At 38.8% G+C, this 19,763-nt stretch overlaps 2 protein-coding genes across 7 annotated transcripts in view; both read left to right on the forward strand.

Annotated features, from left to right (window-relative positions):
* MED21 (mediator complex subunit 21) overlaps positions 1-19,763 on the forward strand; it is a 1,150,573-nt gene that overhangs the window by 94,488 nt on the left and 1,036,322 nt on the right. The gene's annotated exons all lie outside the window — the stretch shown is intronic.
* The window catches only part of RASSF8 (Ras association domain family member 8), a 115,311-nt gene that overhangs the window by 35,396 nt on the left and 60,152 nt on the right, over positions 1-19,763 (forward strand). For 3 of the 4 annotated variants that reach the window (XM_050746747.1, XM_050746748.1, XM_050746744.1), the window contains exon 2: positions 1,713-1,806. The gene's annotated coding sequence lies outside the window, so the exon portion shown is untranslated. Of the gene's footprint in view, positions 1-1,712; positions 1,807-14,335; positions 18,117-19,763 lie in introns of those variants that run through there. The other variant, XM_050746743.1, reaches the window with a different exon arrangement.

The following is a 19,763-nucleotide window of genomic DNA, read 5'->3' on the forward strand; positions in this document are numbered from 1 at the left end:
GACAACCTTATTTTATGGACAAAGATGATAACAATTATATGTCAGTTTTTGAAACTCATTCTCAGCTATCCACTTCCCACTCTCAAAAGTTTTTCTTGAAAACACAACTAAAAAGAGAGATGAGGCTTTGCTGAAGAAAAGTTGGTTAGGAAGAGATTTTGATTTAGGTGAGTAAGAATACTTTTGACAACAGGCTAGACTCCAGACAGCTCCCAGGCCCAAGGATGGGAATTAGGGTGGTTGTTAGTCCATTTAGTCTCTTCTCACTTGGTTTTGAATTTGCTACCCAGTCCTCTTTCCCAGCAGGATTGACCCTTCATTGCTTTTTGGATGACACCCTCCACAGACAGGCTCTTTTGCCAAATCCTGTCACCCTCAGATGTGTATATTTCTTTTAGCTTCTTTAGGAGGTAGGTAGGTAGGTCTACTTGAAGCCAGAAGACTCTAACCCAACATCTGGTATAAGAAGATGTAGTAGAAATTCTGTGATATCTAGCTAGCTTAAACCTATATATTTTTATTAGGAAAAAAAAATTAATGTGACTGCTACCTTCTTTTTAAGATTTGGAAGCGGGCACTAATGCACCTTTGTGTTACAACTCTAGCACTATGTAAAAAATAATCAGGAAGCCATTGGCATTTTTATAACAACTATTAAGTTATATGAAGTGTGAGTGTAGTAACCAGCTTTGGAGACAAAGTCTTCATTCAGGGATATAGCAGCTGTGCAGGGAGAGCCCAGCTATGAAAGGGGAAACTTTCGACTAACTTCCCCTTTCCTCAATGGTGTTTGAAATGTGTATATTTTCTTACATTTGCATCAGATTTGAGGTCTGCCAGCTCTTTCTCCTTGTGCTCTAATTTGATATTTCATACTATTTCATGACTAAGAAATCTAAGGATTTTAACATTTGGGGGTGGCATTTTCTATTCATAATAAAAGTAGTTTCGTGTCTGGATAGATTTTTAAAAAAAATGGTTGATGGAAGCTGGTCTTGTTGCTAAAGTAAATCTTTCTATAAATAAATGCAGAAACATCTGTGAAGGGCATAGTCTGAATGTGGCAGACATATGAATTGCATCAATTCCCATCTTGTGGCCAAGATTTCTTCCTTGGGCTTTCTTTATAGCTAATGTTGTGGCAAAGTTTCACATTCTCACAGCATTAGGCAATAAAATGGTCAAAAGAAACGGTGCCAAGTTACCCTCTTTCTTAGGTTAGTCAGTAGTAGGAATTTGTACTCACCAAGGAGAAGTGCAGTGTATTTTTTGTTTTTATTTTTTAGGACCTGAGAGGTCTCCTTCAACTTCAGTTTTAGCCCTGGCCTTAGGCAATTTTTCCAAATGTAAAACTGCTTTCAAGAAATTAGTGTGATATCACAGGGAGCTGGGGTCGGTAGAAAAAGAAGACACAAAGTCTCTCCTAGAACTCCATGGGCCAATCAAATGACCTTTTATAGAAACAACTGAAATTCCTTTTTCAAAAGCACAAAAATGCTAATTGAAACCAAACCAAACAAACCCACCCCACAAGAACTGCAATTCAAATGGCTAAGGGGGAAGAGTGGGGTCAGGGGAGGAAAATTCTTGGGAAATTTATTTGAAGCCATGTACTTGTATTTTGCTCTTTGGTGATTGTATGTTAAAATGGAATGATTTAGTATTTTTAAGATAAAAATTAGCCAGGACTAATTTTTACACACTTTTTGCAGGTGCCTGTGTAGATCCTCCTAGAATACCTGTGTGGTGCTGTCCTTCCTCAAGACTACCTCGTTCTCACTGGCTGGGAGACTCCTGCGTGCTGAGGTGAGTGGTGCTGAGGTATACTCCTTACATGCATTACATCCTAGAAGAGTAGCCCTTTCAATGGCTTTTTAAAAAAATCTTTCAAAGTTTTGGGAGACTTTCATAGGTCATGTTCATTAGTAAACTCTTAAGAATCATCATTTGTAAGCCCTTTATTTAGAGAAGGACTAAGTATAGTTGGTGATGGTATCTGTTGCCACTGCAGTATAATTCCTAGGTCCAAATTTGGGTCGACACTAAAAGCATCATAAAACATGCCGTGGGTTTCACGTTTGGAGTCTGAAGCAAAATATTTCAAAGCTGTGTGTCACCACTCTTGGGCTTTCTGAGCACTGTTCTATTAATGCTATAAATTGGCAACCTCTTTTAAAGTAGAGAAGTATTTCTCATAGTGAAAGGCTAGAAAATCTTGATGGCTAACTAGTTTTTCAGACTTTTCTCTGTGATAATCTTGGTGAAGTCTGGAAAATCCTATAGCTTGTGTTTCCATTTCTTTAATAGTGTCTATTATTGGCTTCATTAAGTCAAGGGGGGCATAAAAATCTCCTTGGGTGAGGATATTCAACTAAATTACGTCTCAGTTTTAGTATGTTTGCTGTATGTCATCTCTTGTCCCTTGAGCATTTAAATTACTTACTGGTCCCAGGAGGGAAAATAATTTGACCTTGTTTGTAATGGGTAAATCACTTATGAATAAATTGTTCACACTTTACAGGTGAATAAACTCTGTGAGGGCACCAGCCAGCGTGCTGTCTCATAAATTCCTTAATCTCTCATTTGCAAAAGTTATGTGCGTGAATTTTTAACTAAATGCTGGATCTCGACGGTCTCACATAAACTGATTTCCCCCGAAATAAAAAACTAACTTCGCAGCTTTCTAATAATTGCTAGATTATGTGGAGAGACTGGACTCCTAAAACCGCAAATCCATATCCTCACCAGTTCATTTCCCTTTTGTAGACCCTGGTATGTTGCTTACAGCATTAGCAAAAACCATGACTAGAAGGCCACAAATGTTGAGAGTCAAAAGATAGCCTGGTTCTAATGAAGCAATTTTGTTCTATCCACGTGAGAGTCAAAAAGGCCTATTCAGACCCTATGTTTAAGGCCCTGCCATTTGTAATATGGCCTAAAAAGGAAAAGCATAAGAAAAAAGAAATGTACTATGTAGTACAATTGACTAAAGTTCTCTCTGATAGTCACTTAAATTTTAGTTTTGGCTACCATTACTGATGAAGCTGTGCAATAAAGCTTTCTTTTATACATTAATTATTTTTTATTAAGGAGAATCTATGTGTAAGTTATACCAACAGGAACTGTGGTTGAGGCTTAATGTTTGGGGATTTTGTGTATTTGGGTTTGAACATTTTAGTTGTTTTGTTCCTCTGGATCACTAGTAGTTATCCACTAATACAGGTGGGGATTGTATGAGTTGCTTGGAGTTTGCTGCTGAAGAATTTTCATTTTTTGCGGGTTCTTCTCAAACACTCAATATTCTCTAGATCAGCAGCCTTTGATTTTGATCCTTGACTTACAGAACAAAGAGACTCCTTTAGCTTACTACTTTGTTTCCCTTTTTGAATGAAGTGTTATTTTAAAATGTTTTAGATAAATGAAGGGTCTGCCTAGCATTGAGGTATATTTATATCTGAAACTTAGGAAACTTGTTTGCCTGTGGTGGCTACTGTACCCACTTTACAGGAGAGGGACTTCCCTAAACCTTTCTGGATGAAACATCCAATTCTAGTCATGTTAACTTTGATGGGCAGCAAAACCAGCTTTGTAGTCTCAGAATTGCTACACTGTAAAACTGTCTTAATTTTTTTTTCATGGAGCTAGTTAAAATTGTTAATTTTTTGCAATCAGAGTATCTTTCTACTGACTCACATTTTTTTCCATAATGATGCAGCTTCTCTTGAGCCATTTTTCTTTTAGAGCATGTGATATTAGAGAATAATTTACAGTTTATCACAAGTTTGTTATGCTGTGTGAAAAGAAACTTTAAAGCTCATATTTTGTGTAAAAAGACAGATTGGGTAAAACAATAACTTTTACAGATTATTTGTTTGCTTCTCTTTCTGTTCTAGATAGGACTGTATCTTCCCATATCCCCCCTTTCTAGTACCTTCCCATAAGATGCATTAGTGAAGGGAAAATAATGATAAACAGGACTTAGTTCTATAATAGTTCAAAACTGCCTTGCAAGTAATTTTCCATAGTTTCTGGAATGAAACATATGGTAGTAATGTACTGTGCCTCTGGTAATGGAAAGTAGTTTAAAAATACTCTCAATATTTTATATTTTAAAGGGTATGTGTACGTATGTGTATGTGAGTGTGTGTGTTTTCAGGTTTTTTTATCCCGTGTAGATTTAATGGAATTATTTTTATATGCTTATACCTGTTTTTACAGGTTTAGATGGGGCATTTTGAATAAAACTTGTAATGAGGTGTTTATTGTTGTTACAGATAATTTGTGCATGCAAGTTTTAGAAGGCTTGAAATGATCTTGCAGAGAAAACTACTTGATAGGAGGGGGTGTGACATTTTCTGTAGTTTAAGTTGTCATAGTAACCTGCATCAAGACGCATACTTGGAATCCAGGCCTGAAGAATTTCAGTGACAATAAACATTCCAGTTGCATTCATCATCCTTTTTTTGGCCAAGAAAGGAGCCATCCATTGTGACCTAATTATTTTATTTCTGTTTTTAGAAGATGAGTAACAGTTTGCATGTTTCAGCGCTTTGAAACTTCCCTAGTAGAATAAAAATGAAAAGTTCAGCTGTTTATATTTGAGATTGACATTTTCTGATAATGTATCGCAAACTAGTTATTTCAGATTTTGAGATAGGTTTGGCGTGATGATTACCTAATGAAATATGAAAGAAACAGGATTTGATACTGATTGAAGAAATTGCCATATCCATTGGTTAACGTGCAAGTCTAATATTAAGAATATTGGAATTTGGTTTTTATGAAGCTCTGAGTTGAGAATGTTATGACTTCCCTATTATCAGTTTGCTAATATTTTTATGTTATGGTATTTTGTACTGCAGTCTTAATTGGGTACAAATATATTTTAGTAAAAAGAATGAGGCATCATTTTTATTAGTGGAGTCAGCTTACTTTGAGAAATTTGTATCCACACATCATTTTTAGATGTCCTATCTTTCACAAAGGACTGAAGAATATTGTTTCTGAAGAGAAAGCTATTTTTTTTTTTCTCTTTTTTTGAGATAGAGTCTCACTCTTGGTGCCCAGGCTGGAGTGCAGCGGCGCGATCTCGGCTCACCGCAACCTCCGCCTCCTGGGCTCAAGCGATTCTCCTGCCTCAGCCTCCCGAGTAGCTGGGATCACAGGCATACACCACCACACCTGGCTAATTTTGTATTTTTAGTAGAGACGGGGTTACACCATGTTGACCAACATGGTCTCGATCTCTTGACCTCGTAATCTGCCCGCCTCAGCCTCCCAAAATGCTGGGATTACAGGCGTGAGCCACTGCGCCTGGGGAGAAAGCTTTTCTTAAGGTTTGATTCTCTCTTGCCTTCTGCAAGATATTGATTGCTAGCCAAGATTATTCGAAGTTAAAAATTCTCAAAACAAAGAACACTAGGAGAAATAAGGTGATAAGAGTGAGTATGTGTGGGCATGTACGTGTGTCCATTCATTTAAGGAAACTTGGAAAATAAATAGGGAGAGTTCATGGCTAGTCTAATTAATAGAAAGAAAATCAGAAATCTGTTTACTGGGAAAATGTGAAGGAAAAGAACTTCACTCCTGTCAATGTTTAGAGATATTTACTGTTAATATTTTATGGGAAGTATCTATAATTTTTTAAACAATATTCAGGTCAAACTCAGCCAAAATACTAAAACGGTGAATTTGACCTAAAATTGTATTAGAATTAGCAACATACTTGCTGTTATCAGTACTGTCTAAGGTAGCACTGATGGGCCACACATAGTGGCTCACACCTGTAATCCCAGCATTTTGGGAGGCCGAGGCAGGAGGATCACTTGAGTTCAGGAGTTCAAGACCCTGTCTCTGCAAAAAAATTTTAAAAAATCAGCTGGGCACAGTAATTGCAACCTGTAGTTCCAGCTACTCCGGAGGCTGAGGTGGGAGGATTATACCACTGCACTCCACCCTGGGTGACAGAGAGAACTGTTGAAAAGGAGACTAAAAATTATTTGCAGATAATAAAAAGTTCCCAAGGCAATCAACTAAAATGGAGTTTAGTAGGGTTCCACTATAAATCATGTAAATATCATGATCTTTTGTGTATGATAATAACCAGTTTAAAAATATGAGAAAAAAAGCCCATTCATAGTAGCAACACAAAATATGCCAGGAATTAAACTTGGTAAGAAACTCAAATGGCCTATAGAAAGGAAACTAGTAAACTTTGCTCTGAAGATGATGAGGAGACTCATGTTTCTGGATAGGAAGACAATTCTTTAGTTTTAGTATTTTATATTGATTTGTAAGTTGAATATAACTCCAAGCAAAATCTCGGGAGTTTCTCATAGATCAGTGATTCTGAATTGTTTTACATTTTTATAGAATATATAAGAGCCAAGAAATGTTTATACAGTAAAGAAGAATAATGAAGGGAAAGTTGTAATGCTAGATATTAATTTGAAAATGGTATGATGTTGATAAAATAGAAAATACTTGGAGCAGAATGGAAAGCTCAGAAGAATGTTGTATTGATAAAAGTGCCACTGCAAATAATGAATGTAAAAATGTAGTAATGCATATACTAGAAAAGAGTGTATATGAATATCTGATCTTGGGCTTGGGAGAAAGAATGTACTAAAACATAGAAGCAAAGGTTAAAACAGAACAATTCATATGTGTAATGATATTAAAAATTTAAATAATTTAATTTTGCTTATATCAAATCACAAAAAGGCAGTCACCTGGGGAAAATATTCAAGTCGTGTATTCAGATTTTTTCTTTATATAATATGTAATTACATTATAATATTAATATATAATTACATTGGTAATATACAGTCATCTGTCATTTAACAGGAATACATATTGAGAAATGTGTCTTTAGGTGATTGTTGTTGAGGTGCGAATATTATAGAGTGTACTTCTACAAACCTGGATGGTATAGCCTCCTACACACCCAGGCTGTATGATAGCCCATGGCTCCTAGGGCCACAAACCTTTACAGCATGTGACTGTACTAAATACTCTAGGCAATTGTAATACAGTGGTAGATATTTGTGTATCTAAACATAGAAAAGGTATGGTAAAAATACAGTTTAAAAGATTTAAAAGTGGTACACCCGTATGGGGTATTACCTAGAATGGAGCTTGCAGGTCTGGAAGTTGCCCTGGGTGAGGCAGTGAGTATTTAGTGAATGTGAGGGCCTAGGACATTATTGCACTTTTCTGTATACTTTGTAAACACTGTGTACTTAAGCTGCACATTTATTTTGAAATTTCTTTTTTTTTTTGAGACTAGGGTCTCTGTCACCCAGACTGGAGTGCAGTGGCATTGTCACAGCTCACTGAAGCCTTGACCTCCTGGGCTCAAGTGATCCGCCTGCTTCAGCCTATCAAGTAGCTGGGACTACAAGTGCATTTCACCACACCCAGCTAATTTTTAATTTTTTAAAAGTACATTCCACCATACCCAGCTAATTTTTAATTTTTTTTTTTTTTTTTTTTTTTTGTAGAAACAAGGTCTCACTGTGTTGCCCAGGCTGGTGTCGAAATCCTGGGCTCAAGCAATCCACCCTCCTCAGCCTCTCAAAGAGGTGGGATAACAGGCCTATTTTTAATTTTTAAAAATTAAAAATTTTTATCCACTGTGCCCTGCCTATTCATAATTTTTATTCTTCAATATGAAATTAACCTTAGCTTACTATGTAACTTTTTTACTTTATGAACTTTTAAATTTTAACTTTTTGATTCTTTTGTAGTAACACTTAGCTTAAAATACAAATACATTGTACAGCTGTGCAAATATGTTTTATTTATGTTCCTGTTCTATAAGCTTTTTTTCTATTTTTAAAATTATTTCTTTTCAAACTTTCTTGTTAAAAACTAAGACACAAACACACATTTTAGCCTAGGCCTATACAGGGTCAAGATTACCAATATCACTTTCCACCTCCACATCTTGTATTGGAAGGTCTTCAGGGGCCATAAGACTCATAGAGCTGTCATCTCCTATGATAACAAAGCCTTCTTCTGGAATATCTCCTGAAGGACCTGCCTGAGGCTTTTCTTGCTGTTGTACATGAGGTTTGGCTTCTTGATTTCTTCCTCAGTTCAATCATTATTGATGTGTAGAAACACTCTGTTTTTGTACAATGATTTTGTATCCTGTAACTTTATGAATCATCAAATCTGAAGAGTTTTTTGGTGAAGTCTTTAGGTTTTTCTAGATAAAAGATAATATCAGCAAATAAGGATAAGTTGGCTTCTCCTTTTGTAATTTTTTAATTTGTCCTTTTATTTCTTTTTTTCTTTTTTATTATTTTTTTGAGACAGAGTCTTGCTGTATCATCTAGGCTAGAGTGCAGTGGCACACTCAGAGCTTACTGCAGTCTTGGCCTCTGGGGCTCAAGCAATCCTCCTACCTCAGACTCCTGAGTATCTGGCACCACAGGGGTGTGCCACCACAGCTGGCTAATTTTTGTATTTTTTGCAGAGACGGGGTTCTGCCATGTTGCCCAGCTAGTCTTGAACTCCTGAGGTCAAGCTGTCCACCTGCCTTGGCCTCCCAAAGTGCTGGGATTACAGGTGTGAGCCACCATGCGTACCCTTGGATGTATTTTATTTATTTCTGTTGCCTTATTTCTCTGGTTAGAACCTCCAGTACTATATTGAATAGGAGTGGTGAAAGTAGGCATCCTTGTCTTATTCCAGTTTTTGGGAGAAAATGCTTTCAATTTTCCTCATTTAGTATGATGTTAGCTGTGGATTTATAGTACATGACCATTATTAATTTTAGCATGTTGTATTATTGAAGATTCAAAAACATATACATGACACACATATAAATAATGTGTACATAAATGTAACTCATTCATCTATAGTTGATTTTTATATATGGTGACAGGGATCCAGTTTCATTCATCTACATTCAGCTATTTAATTTCCCAGCACCATATATTGAAGAGGGTGTCATTTCCCCATGTATGGTATGTTCCTTCTGTGCCTAGTTTGTTGATGTTTTTATCATGAAGGGATGTTAAATTTTATCAAATGCTGTTTCTGTGTCTATTGAGATAATCATATGGTTTTTATCCTTGATTCTGTTTAGGTGATGTATTACATTTGTTGATTTGCATATGTTGAACCATCCTTGCATGCCTGATATAAAACCCATTTGATCATAATGGATTATCTTTTTGATGTGCTGTTGAGTTCAGTGAGGTCATGTTTTGTTGAGGATTTTCGCATCTGTGTTCATCAGGGATATTGCAGACCTCTGTAATTCCCAATTTTGGCAGTGGGAGAAGAAAGATAAGAATGCGCATACAGTGCAACTAGAAGGCAGACTATTATGCAGCCATAAGAGAGTTTATCTACCTGCCTATCTATAGATTTTTTTAACTCTTTAATGAAATGTAAAAATGATAACCTGAAAAGTGACATTATCAGGACATAATATATTATAACCTTTAAAATAAAACAAAAACTGTTGGGCGCGGTGGCTCATGCCTGTAATCCCAACACTTTGGGAGGCCGAGGCGAGTGGATCACCTCGCGAGAGGTCAGGAGTTCGAGACCAGCCTGACCAACATAGAGAAACCCCATCTCTGCTAAAAAATATATAATTAGCCGGGCGTTGTGGTGCATGCCTCTAATCCCAGCTACTCGGGAGGCTGAGGCAGGAGAATCACTTGAACCTGGGAGGTGGAGGTTGTGGTGAGCCGAGATTGCGCCATTGCACTCCAGCCTGGGCAATAAGAGTGAAACTCAGTCTCAAAAAAAAAAACACTATATGGGGGGATAAAAACCTAGGAGAAAACATACTAAAGTGTTAATGATGATTTTCTCCAAGTGGTAGAACTATAGGAAAATAATTACTGTGTTCATTTAAAATACAGATTATGTAAAGCAAGTATGTACCATATTAATAATCAGAAATTTTAATACAGATTATATTAAAAAAAAATCTAAGGTTGACCTGATGTCTGTGATTTCATTATATGCCTTTAAAAATACATATGTATTTACAGTAAAAAATACATTTTCCATAAGGATAAATGTATCAAGGGGCCAGATGTGGTGGCTCATGCATGTAATCTTTAGGAGGCTGAGGTGGGAGGATCACTTGAGCCCAGGAGTTTGAGACCAGCCTGGGCAACATGACAAAACCCTACCTCTACAAAAAAATGCAAAAATTAGCCAGGTGTGGTGGTGTATGCCTGTAGTCCCAGCTACTGGGGAGGCTAGGGTGAAAGGATTGCTTGAGCCTGGGAGGTCAAGGCTGCAGTGAGCTGTGATTGCACCACTGCGCTCAAGACTGGGTGACAGACTGAGACCCTGTCTCAAACATAAAAACAAAACTTCTTGAGAGTGGACTATATACAGAATTGAATAACAAGGGGCATATCACAGTCTCTAGGCAGGGCTGAATATACTGAACTCCTGCACTGTTATTAATGAATGATTTGACTGAGATGTATGCCTACATTATCAGTATCATGCTTCCTGGAGGTGTGGTGCTCAGCATCTCCGGGAATGAGAAAGAGCAGTGTGTTCCTGTCTTAGTCTGCAGTTGACCCTTGCACGCAACATGGGGGTTAGGGAGTGCCAGTCTCCTATGGAGTCAGAACTCTGCATATAACTCTTGACTACCCCAGAACTTAACTACTAATAGCCTATTGTTGACCAGAAGTCTTACCAATAACATACACAGTCAATTAACACATATTTTATATGTTATATGTATTATATAGTGTATTTGTGCAATAAAGTAAAAAAGACAGTGTTATTAGGAAAATCATAAGGAAGAGAAAATGTATTTACTATACAGTAAGTAGAAGTAGATCATCAGAAACGTCTTCATGTTGAGTAGGCTGAGGAAGAGGAGGAGGAGGAAGGGGAGCTCTTCTGACATGACGTGTCTGGTACCTTCTTCTTTTCTGAAATTCTGGAAAAAAATAGGTTTTTAGCACAAAGTATGAGTCATTGTATAAATTGTTTATTGAAAAAAAGTAATACAATAAGTGAAAGGTATAAAATGAGGTGGTTCATACTTACAATCCCAGCACTTTGGGAGGCCAAGGCAGAAGGATCACCTGAGGTCATGGGTTTGGGGCCAGTCTGGGCAATAAAGGGAGACCCTGTCTTTACAAAGTTAAAAAAAAATGGAAGTTATGAAATGAAAAATAAGATTTCCTTTTTTCTCATTGTTTTTCCTCTATCCAAAGGTAATCATTATTAGCAGTTTCTTGGTTTTCTCTGCAGAAAAAGAAATGTGTACATATAGCATGTGTATTTATGTCTTTCTAAATTTTTACGGATGGTGTGTGTGTGTGTGTATGTGTTTTACACTAGTTTTTTGTTTTGTTTTGTTTTGTTTTACAGATTGATTTGTTTAATTGCCACATTAATCTTAAAGGCAGATATGATTACTAGATTGCAGATTGAATTGGTGAGAGTTTGGTGACCATTTATTATTGGTTTGCAGTCTTTAATTTGGCTGAGTTTGTAAAAATGGGGTCAGTGTGTAATTACCTGATAGGTGTGAGACTGCAACTGATTCTCCTCCTCATTGCACCGGTGACTGTCATCTTACTCAAGTCATTCTCTGTGACCTGGTTTTAATACCTGGATATTGAGACTGTATCTATATTAACCTGAATGCAGTAGAGAAAATGTAAAAATAAGACAAGGTTAGAATATAAAATCTTTTTTGTTTGTTTTTTTTAAGCTCTACTAAGATAATTTTGCAAAGACTATTTGTTTCCTCTAAAGCGAGCTTTGTGAAAGTTATAATATTAGAATAGGATGAAATCCATTGTTTCTGCCTTTGAAGAACATACAGTCTCACCATGTTAAGGTTCATATCAGATGGGAAAAATACAGCTTTTATTGCCACATAATACCATATTATATCAGCTAATGCCCTGTCTCTCTCTCCCCTACTTTCTTTTACTTTCTCCCAGACTTCAACTAGGCTATACTTGCTCCTTAGAAATTTTAGGAAAACTTGTCTTGAACCTCCAATTTCAATACTTGTGACAGTTTCCCTGTGATCTTCCTAAGTCCAGAGTTCTGTATCAGTTGAATGGCTTTTCATCTGTCTTTGTCATCTCCTTCAATGTGTAGTCTTCGGTTTTGCCCTTTAAAGCTTTAAACATTAAACCTTTCTCTTCCATTGGTTTTTATTAAAAGACAAATATGGGTGCATATGTGCACAGACACAGACACACACACACACACACACACACACACACACACACACACACCCTGCTTAGTAGAGCTACCAAAGGCCCAGGAGTTAGAAAAAAGATACTCATATTGTAGGAAGGGCAGCCTTAATTTCTTCTTGGTCCCTAGCTTCATCCTTATCTCTCATCTTTTCTTCTTCCCACCCCTTCAGGATATCCCAAGGAACTGTGTCTGTGTTCTGTAGTTTCAGGAATTGCCATATATCATCTGGAATGATTAATCTAGATGCAAGTCAGCTTCTCATGTTAATTAATTGTGTGCCCTTGAGTACTTGGTTTCTCTAAGATCTCTTTTAGGTCTCTAAGACCTCCAGTCTCCTTACTTGAATATTGGATATAATGATATCTGCTTTAGTAGATGTTTGAAGATTAAATTACATATGTAAAGGACTTAGCATGTAAACAATTCAGTGAATGATAACTGTCATCCTTTTTATTAAAATAGCACTGTTTTTCCCAAATGCTTGTCTCGCTCTAGACATGGACTACATATATGTTTATATAAGTGGACTTTCAGTCTTTTATACTTAGGGGTAGTTGTTTAAACCAGACGCTTTGGAGAGTGAACCAGGGCAGGGCACTATTGGTAATTACACCAGAATAACAGTTTAAACCATTGCTGTTCCAGGTAAACCAGGATCTGTAGTCACTCTAGCTGTACGCCTTGTTTCTGACTCATGGTGCATGTTCAGAGAACAAGGGCCCTTGTCCATTGAGTGGGACAATGTGGGAATAGTGGAACATGGGAAAAACGAGGTCACATTCATCTTTCTTGGCTTTAGTTCTTACTCATTAAAATTGAGTTTAACAATACTTAGTTCATTTTGGGTTGCTATAGAGGAATACCCGAGACTAGGTAATTTGTAAAGAAAAAAGGTTTATTTGGCTTACAATTCTGATGTCTCAAAAAGTTCAAAATTGGGCATCTGGTGAGGGCCTCAGGCTGCTTCCACTCATGGTGGAAAGTGAAGGGGAGCCAGTGTGTGCAGAGATCACATGGGGAGAGAGGAAATACTTTGGGGTTGGCCGGAGGGAGGAGGTGCCAGGCTCTTTTCAGCAACCAGCTCTGGCAGAGTTCATAGTGAGAACTCACTCACCATCAGGGGAGAGCATTAATCTATTTATGAAGAATCCGCCCCCATGACCCTGACACCTCCCACTAGGCCCCACCTCCCAACACAGCCACACTGGGGTTCAAATTTCAACATACCACCAGACTGGAGGAAGTAATAGACCTCAAAGTTTGGATCTTTTGTAAAAGGAACAAAGCCTTTTCACCATTATCTTTCATAGTTGTTCTCCTCACTAGCAAATCTGTCTCTCATACCTGGCATTACCTAGACTTTAGGCTTACAGCATCTATTGGAAGGACAGGTAGGTAGTAAGTGGTAATAGTCATGTTGTATATACTGCAAGAGCAGAGTGAAGAAGGTGCCTGGGAGCGCGGAAGGAGCTCCTTCATCTGTGCAGAGGTGAAGGAGGGCTTCTTGTTTGATGTCAGTGTAGCTGAGTTTGTAGAGGTGAGTGGGTCTTTAGAGAGGCCTACTCTCACAGGAAGTAGCCTCTGCAAAGCCCAGAAAGGAACAGGGGCATAGTGTGTTTGGGGAAAAGCAAGTACAGCCGAGTGTGGGCAGGGGATGGCTGACTTAAAAGCAGCATTCTTACTCTAGTTTAATAGAAACAGCCTTTTAGTGGCACTGGGCCATATGGTAATTGAAAGGATCAAAATTATTTATATAAGTACGTAAAGTTCTAGTTGGAGGATAAGCAGAAGTATTAACAATTTGGAGTAACCTAAACCTCACATCTGTGTAAGTAGAAAATTACATTTTTTATTCCTGATCATTTCTTTATCATCTCAAGACTTTAAATATTTAATACATCCTCATTCTTCAAAAGGATATTACTTTAAAATGTTCTCACACCGGGCGCGGTGGCTTACCCCTGTAATCCCAGCACTTTGGGAGGCCGAGGCAGGCAGATCACGAGGTCAGGAGATCGAGACCATCCTGGCTAACACAGTGAAACCCCGTCTCTACTAAAAATAAAAAAAATTAGCCAGGCGTGGTGGTGGGTGCCTATAGTCCCAGCTACTCGGGAGGCTGAGGCAGGAGAATAGCATGAATCCGGGAGACAGAGTTTGCAGTGAGGCGAGATAGCCACTGGACTCCAGCCTGGGCAACAGAGCAAGACTCCATCTCAAAAATAAAATAAATAAAATAAAATAAAATAATTCTCACTTAAATGTTAGATATAGATAGATATTAGAAGCTATACTGTTTCCAGCCAGTTGACGTAATGTTGTTCCATCCCCTTTAGCATGTTCTCCTGTGAGCTGCTATAGCTACTAGACAATTTTACTGTGTAAATTCTTTGCAAATTTGCCTTATTGGAGTGGGAATTATGTAAGGGATACAGTGATTAAAGATCACATTATTTTTGGTACAACAAATAATGCTTTCAGAAAAACAGGCTGATATTGTCATTTCTATTCCATTTTGCTCCAAAGGATCGTTTGAGTGTATACTCTAAATCTTTCTTATATTAAGAAGTAGAAATGCAGTGATTTTTACATTAATAACAGTAATTTCTTATAGTAACATTTGTGTTCTAATTTGAACATAAAATACTGTCATATGGGTGGCTTGACCTCAGCTCTCTAGTACCATAGTGTCTGCTTCTGTTTGTGTTTTCTGTGTGCTGTATGAGGCATATTGCCAGCATCTGCATAGAATCTTAATTTTCTTTTTTACTTGGAAGGTACTTTGGAGATTCAGATTTGAGGCATAGAATCTTAATTTTCTTTTTTACTTGGAAGGTACTTTGGAGATTCAGATTTAAGGTTAGAGGAATCAAGACACAGTTAGAGACTGATATGCTCCCTCTAGCCTTCCCTTCTAGGTCACATCACTTTTTATTCATCTTGGTGGTCCTGGTGCATAGCCAGTAGATAAAGCTCTGCCAAATGAGCAGATATATCTGTATATTCACAGAGCCTGAATTACAACCCACATCTTTTGACTTCCAAATCAGTCCAGTGTTTTTTCTTGCACACTGGTTCCCCATCTTTTTTCTTACCACAAAATGGATTTCTATAGCAGCATTCCCAAGTTTCAAGTTATATGATGCTTAGCTGCCAGCTATCATAACACCATCCTTTTCTCACAAGAAATCCAAGCTCATCGACGTGTTAGGATAAGGACTATCTGGGCTGAGAACCAATGGATATATGAGGATATTCTTGAATAAATTTTAAAATCCACACTCAAGATGGAATTTTGTGCTTTTCAATATGTCGTTAACACTTCTACTAATCAAACTATAGAATAAAGCTATACCTACAGGAGCGTAGACCCTATTTCTAAGTAGTGTTTCTAAGCAGGAGTGATTCTGCCATCAGGGCTGTTTGGGAAATTGGTGAGGGAATTTTTGGTTGTTGCAATTATAGGAAGGCTGTTGCTGGCATTTATTGTATGGGTGGTGGTGGAGATGCCAGGCATCCTGTAGTGCACAGGACTGTTCCACATAACGACTTCCAAATGACCCACGATGGTATTTCCAAGTTATGAGACTAGATGAGATCCCCAAGGCTGTGGATAGAAATGGAGAAGAGAAGAGGACTAATGATTGATACCTGGGATATTCAAATATTAAAAATTCCTAGAGCAGAGGAGACTGAGAAGGAACCCCAGTAAAGTAGGGGGAAAACCAAGAAAAAGTGCTGTGTCCTGGAAGACAGTGAAGAAAGTAGATCAGGAGGAAGGAGTGACAAACTGACCCTTATATTTAGCAAGGTGAAGGTGATTAGTGACCTCAATAAGAGTAGTTTGGTTAGATGGTAGGCGTAAAAGCATGGCAGGAATGAGCTTGATAGAGAATGGAAGGTGAGAAAATGAAAGCAAGTGTAGACAATTCTTGAAAGGAGTTCTGCTGCAAAAGGGAATGTCATCAGTGGGTGGAGAGCGATCAGAAGACTGTTTCGTTTAAGATGGGTAAAATAGCCACATATTTATTCTTTGTTCAAAAAGAAAAACTGATGGAGAGAGTGGTGGTCCTGGGGTGAGGGCGAGGGGTTGGCATCCTGATGCCCACAGGGTCCTGTGCCTGCAATAGTACTGGTGTCCAGGCCCCCTGCGTACCATGCCCCAGGAATGGCTAACGAATGCCTAATCCATTCTGAGGCCTTGGGGCCAGAAGGTGTCCTTACTCTCCACCGTTTGTTCCTCTTTCATGTAGGAGAGTTGTTCAGGCACCAGCAAAGCGTTTGAGTTTTAAGTCAGAAATTAAATTAGAAATTAGTGAGAAATTAGAAGGGAGAGTAGAACCAATGGCTTTTTCTCCATAGGCAATGACTTGAGAGCAGCTGAAGTTTTTCCTTCTTGTCCCCTGGGACCATCTTTACCAAGATGGCACAGAGCCTATAGAATAAAGCAAGTGAGTCATGCAGGAGGGCACGAGGCAGAAGGAGGCATCGCTCAGGGTCATGCAGGCACAGCGCCAGCACGTGAGAGCGGAACTCCCATACATTTGTGCCCCAGCTGCCTAACCTGCCACTCCTGATTACCCCTGCCCTGGGGATGGCACTGTGGTTTAAGGGAAACAGTAGGAAAGCTCTTTCCGTAATTATCTCTTCTCATATTACCAACTGGAGATTAATTGATTATGCTTTAGTTTAATCATATTTCCTTTCCCCCTTTATGTTTAGTTGACTTCAGCCACTTTAAGGAATAAGAGGAGGGCGTGGTGAGGAGGGAAGGGAATGCTTCTGGGCTGAACAATTCTGTTGTTGGTGAAAGGAGAGGGCAGGGAAGAATTGATTCTGGGCCTTTGCACAGCAAAGGGACAACGTGAGAGACGTCCGTATACCTGAGATGCAGGTGAGCGGGAACTGGGGGATAGAAAGGAGATAAAAGAGGGTCAATCCTGGTCAAAAAGACCAGAAAAAACAGCTCCTCTCCACCTTAAGTACCCTTGTCGTTTTTAAGTGTTGTAAGGGCCCTCATATCATTTTGTCTTTCCTTCCTTGAAATCCAAAAGTGATAGATATCACTCACCTTGTTAATCCCAGGGTTCTGCCCAGTGCAGATCTAAGAGCCGTCTCCTGAGGCCATCTGAGGAATTGTCCATCTTTGTACCTTAGAAACCAAAGGAACCCTTACAGGAACATCTACAGCATCTGGAAAATAATTCTCGAGGCGTAAGTTTATGTTGCAGTTTCTTTGGGATGAGGCCTGCTGCTATTCTGGTTTGTGTTAGCCCCAGTTATGCCTAAGAACTGAGTCAGTCATGTGTTCATGGAAAGAAATCCCCATTGAAAATAGTAGGTACTGACTGTAGCCAGGATTGCATAATCAGTCCTCTTTAAGAATTTCCTCAGAACCTGTTTTCCAAAAAGATTAGCCAGATGTTTCCCAGAACTTTCCTCTTCCTGATGAGCAATATTATTTTTGATAGTGGTAGATTACTCTTCTAAGCCTTGCTTGCTCCCTGCCTGCAGTCCCAAAAACACCTGAGTCAAGTAATTATGATAACTGGACATTATTAATTAATTGGGACTGAGTGCTGTGGTTGGAATGTTTGTGTATCTCCCCCATCCCCTCCTCCAAATTAATATGTTGAAACCTAATCACCAATGTGATGGTGTTAGGAGTTGTGACCTTTGGGAGGTGATTAGGTCATGGGGAGTCATGAAAGTAGGGCCATCATAAATGGGGTTAGTGCCTTCATAAAAGAGGCCCCAGAGAGCTATCTTGCCCCTTCCGCCATGGGAGGGCACAGCTAGAAGGCGCCATCACCATCAGCGAACCAGAAAGTAGGCCCTCACCCGACGCTGAGTCTGACGGTGGCTTGACCTTGGACTTTCCAGCTTCCAGAACAGTGAGAAGAAAATTTGTGTTGTTTATAAGCCACCCATTTTATGGTATTTTATTATATCAGCCCAAAGGGACTAAGACACTGACTCGTGAACTTCAGTTTAAATCTAGTGTCTTTAAAGCTTTGTTATTTTATGCATATCGTACCTATGATATATGTATAACATATCCATGGCATGTAGTAGGCCTGTAGTAAATGTTTTTTGAAACAGTTGGGTACAATGTATGTTGTTTTTCTTTATTTTATTAGGCAGTAGAGTATGTTAGTTAAAGTTCTGAATTGAAATCTTGGCTTTTCCTCTAATGAAATGTGTGATCTTGGGCAAGTTTTATAACTGCTCTGTGCTGAGTTGCAGAAACAATAATAATGATACCTACCTTATAAGATTATTATGAGACTTAAATAAATTGATACATTCAAAGCACTTAGAACATCTCCTGGCATATACTAAGAATTTAACAGATATAACAAAAGCTCTCAGGCATTTAATATTTAAAAAGCGAGAAAACCAAATCTCCTCTTTTTCCTCAAATAGCAGTATAACTGGCAATGAATATTTGAGTGTTGGTTGTGTGAACTATCATTATTTAGCCTTTTTTCAGTGGCTATAAACAGCTTCCTGTGTTTCTGAAAAAGGGGGAATAGACAGCATCTCCTCATCCAGTCTCACACCAGTATGTCACTCGTGACACCTAAACATAACTATATCCATATATTATTTATATCATTGCTAATTATGTGAGTTGAATTTTTAAAATATGTGGGCCTATGATTAGTATCGAGATTTGTTTTTTCTGGGCATGATGTTCCTTCCATGTAAGGCTTCTCTTCTCTCCTCTCCCCTCCCCTCCCCTCCCCCTCTCCCCACCTCTCCCCTCCCCTCCTCCTCTCCCCACCTCTCCCCTCCCCTCCCCTCTCTTCCCCTCCCCTCCCCTCCCCTCCCCTCTCCTCTCCTTTTTTTCTTTTCTTGATAGGGTCTCACTCTGCTGCCCAGGGTGGAGTGCAGTGATGTGAACATAGCTCACTGGAGCCTCGAACTCCTAGGCTCTAACAGTCCTCTTGTCTCAGTCTCCCATGTAGTTGGGACCACAGGCCACCATGCCTAGGTAATTTTTAAATTATTTTTGTAAAGACGGAGTCTCACTTTGTTGCCCAGGCTGGTCTCGAACTGCTGGGCTGAAGCAATCCTCCTGCCTCGTCTTCCCAAAATGCTGGGACTGCAGGCATGAGCCACTGCACCTGGCCTCACGTGAGTTTTAAGAGCTGTGCTAGTTTGTTCTGTCTTCTTGCTCTGTTCCTACATTCAAATTTGTAGAATCAAAATAAAGGACAGTATATCTCCCAGAATTAAAAACTAACCAGGTTTCCATGTAATTAGCAGCATGTTTTCCACAGGGTCCTTTGTTATTGGCGGTCCTGTCCAATAAAAAGGGCTGTATTCTCGCTGTGTGGTGTGTCTGCAAGACTGCCCTGCCAGCTCTTTCTCATTTCGAGTAATCCAAGGCTAGTAATCTAGTAAACCCATAGGAAAATTTGGCTTCTCTAGTGATAGCCACCTGGTGGGACACTACTTTAAAATTCATAAGACACTTTTAAATAGCTGAGCGTATTTTAATTGCTTACAGCAAACCAACAGAGATATTCTTATAG

Source organism: Macaca thibetana, chromosome 11 (assembly GCF_024542745.1).
Source record: "Macaca thibetana thibetana isolate TM-01 chromosome 11, ASM2454274v1, whole genome shotgun sequence".
Taxonomy (NCBI): Eukaryota; Metazoa; Chordata; class Mammalia; order Primates; family Cercopithecidae; genus Macaca; species Macaca thibetana.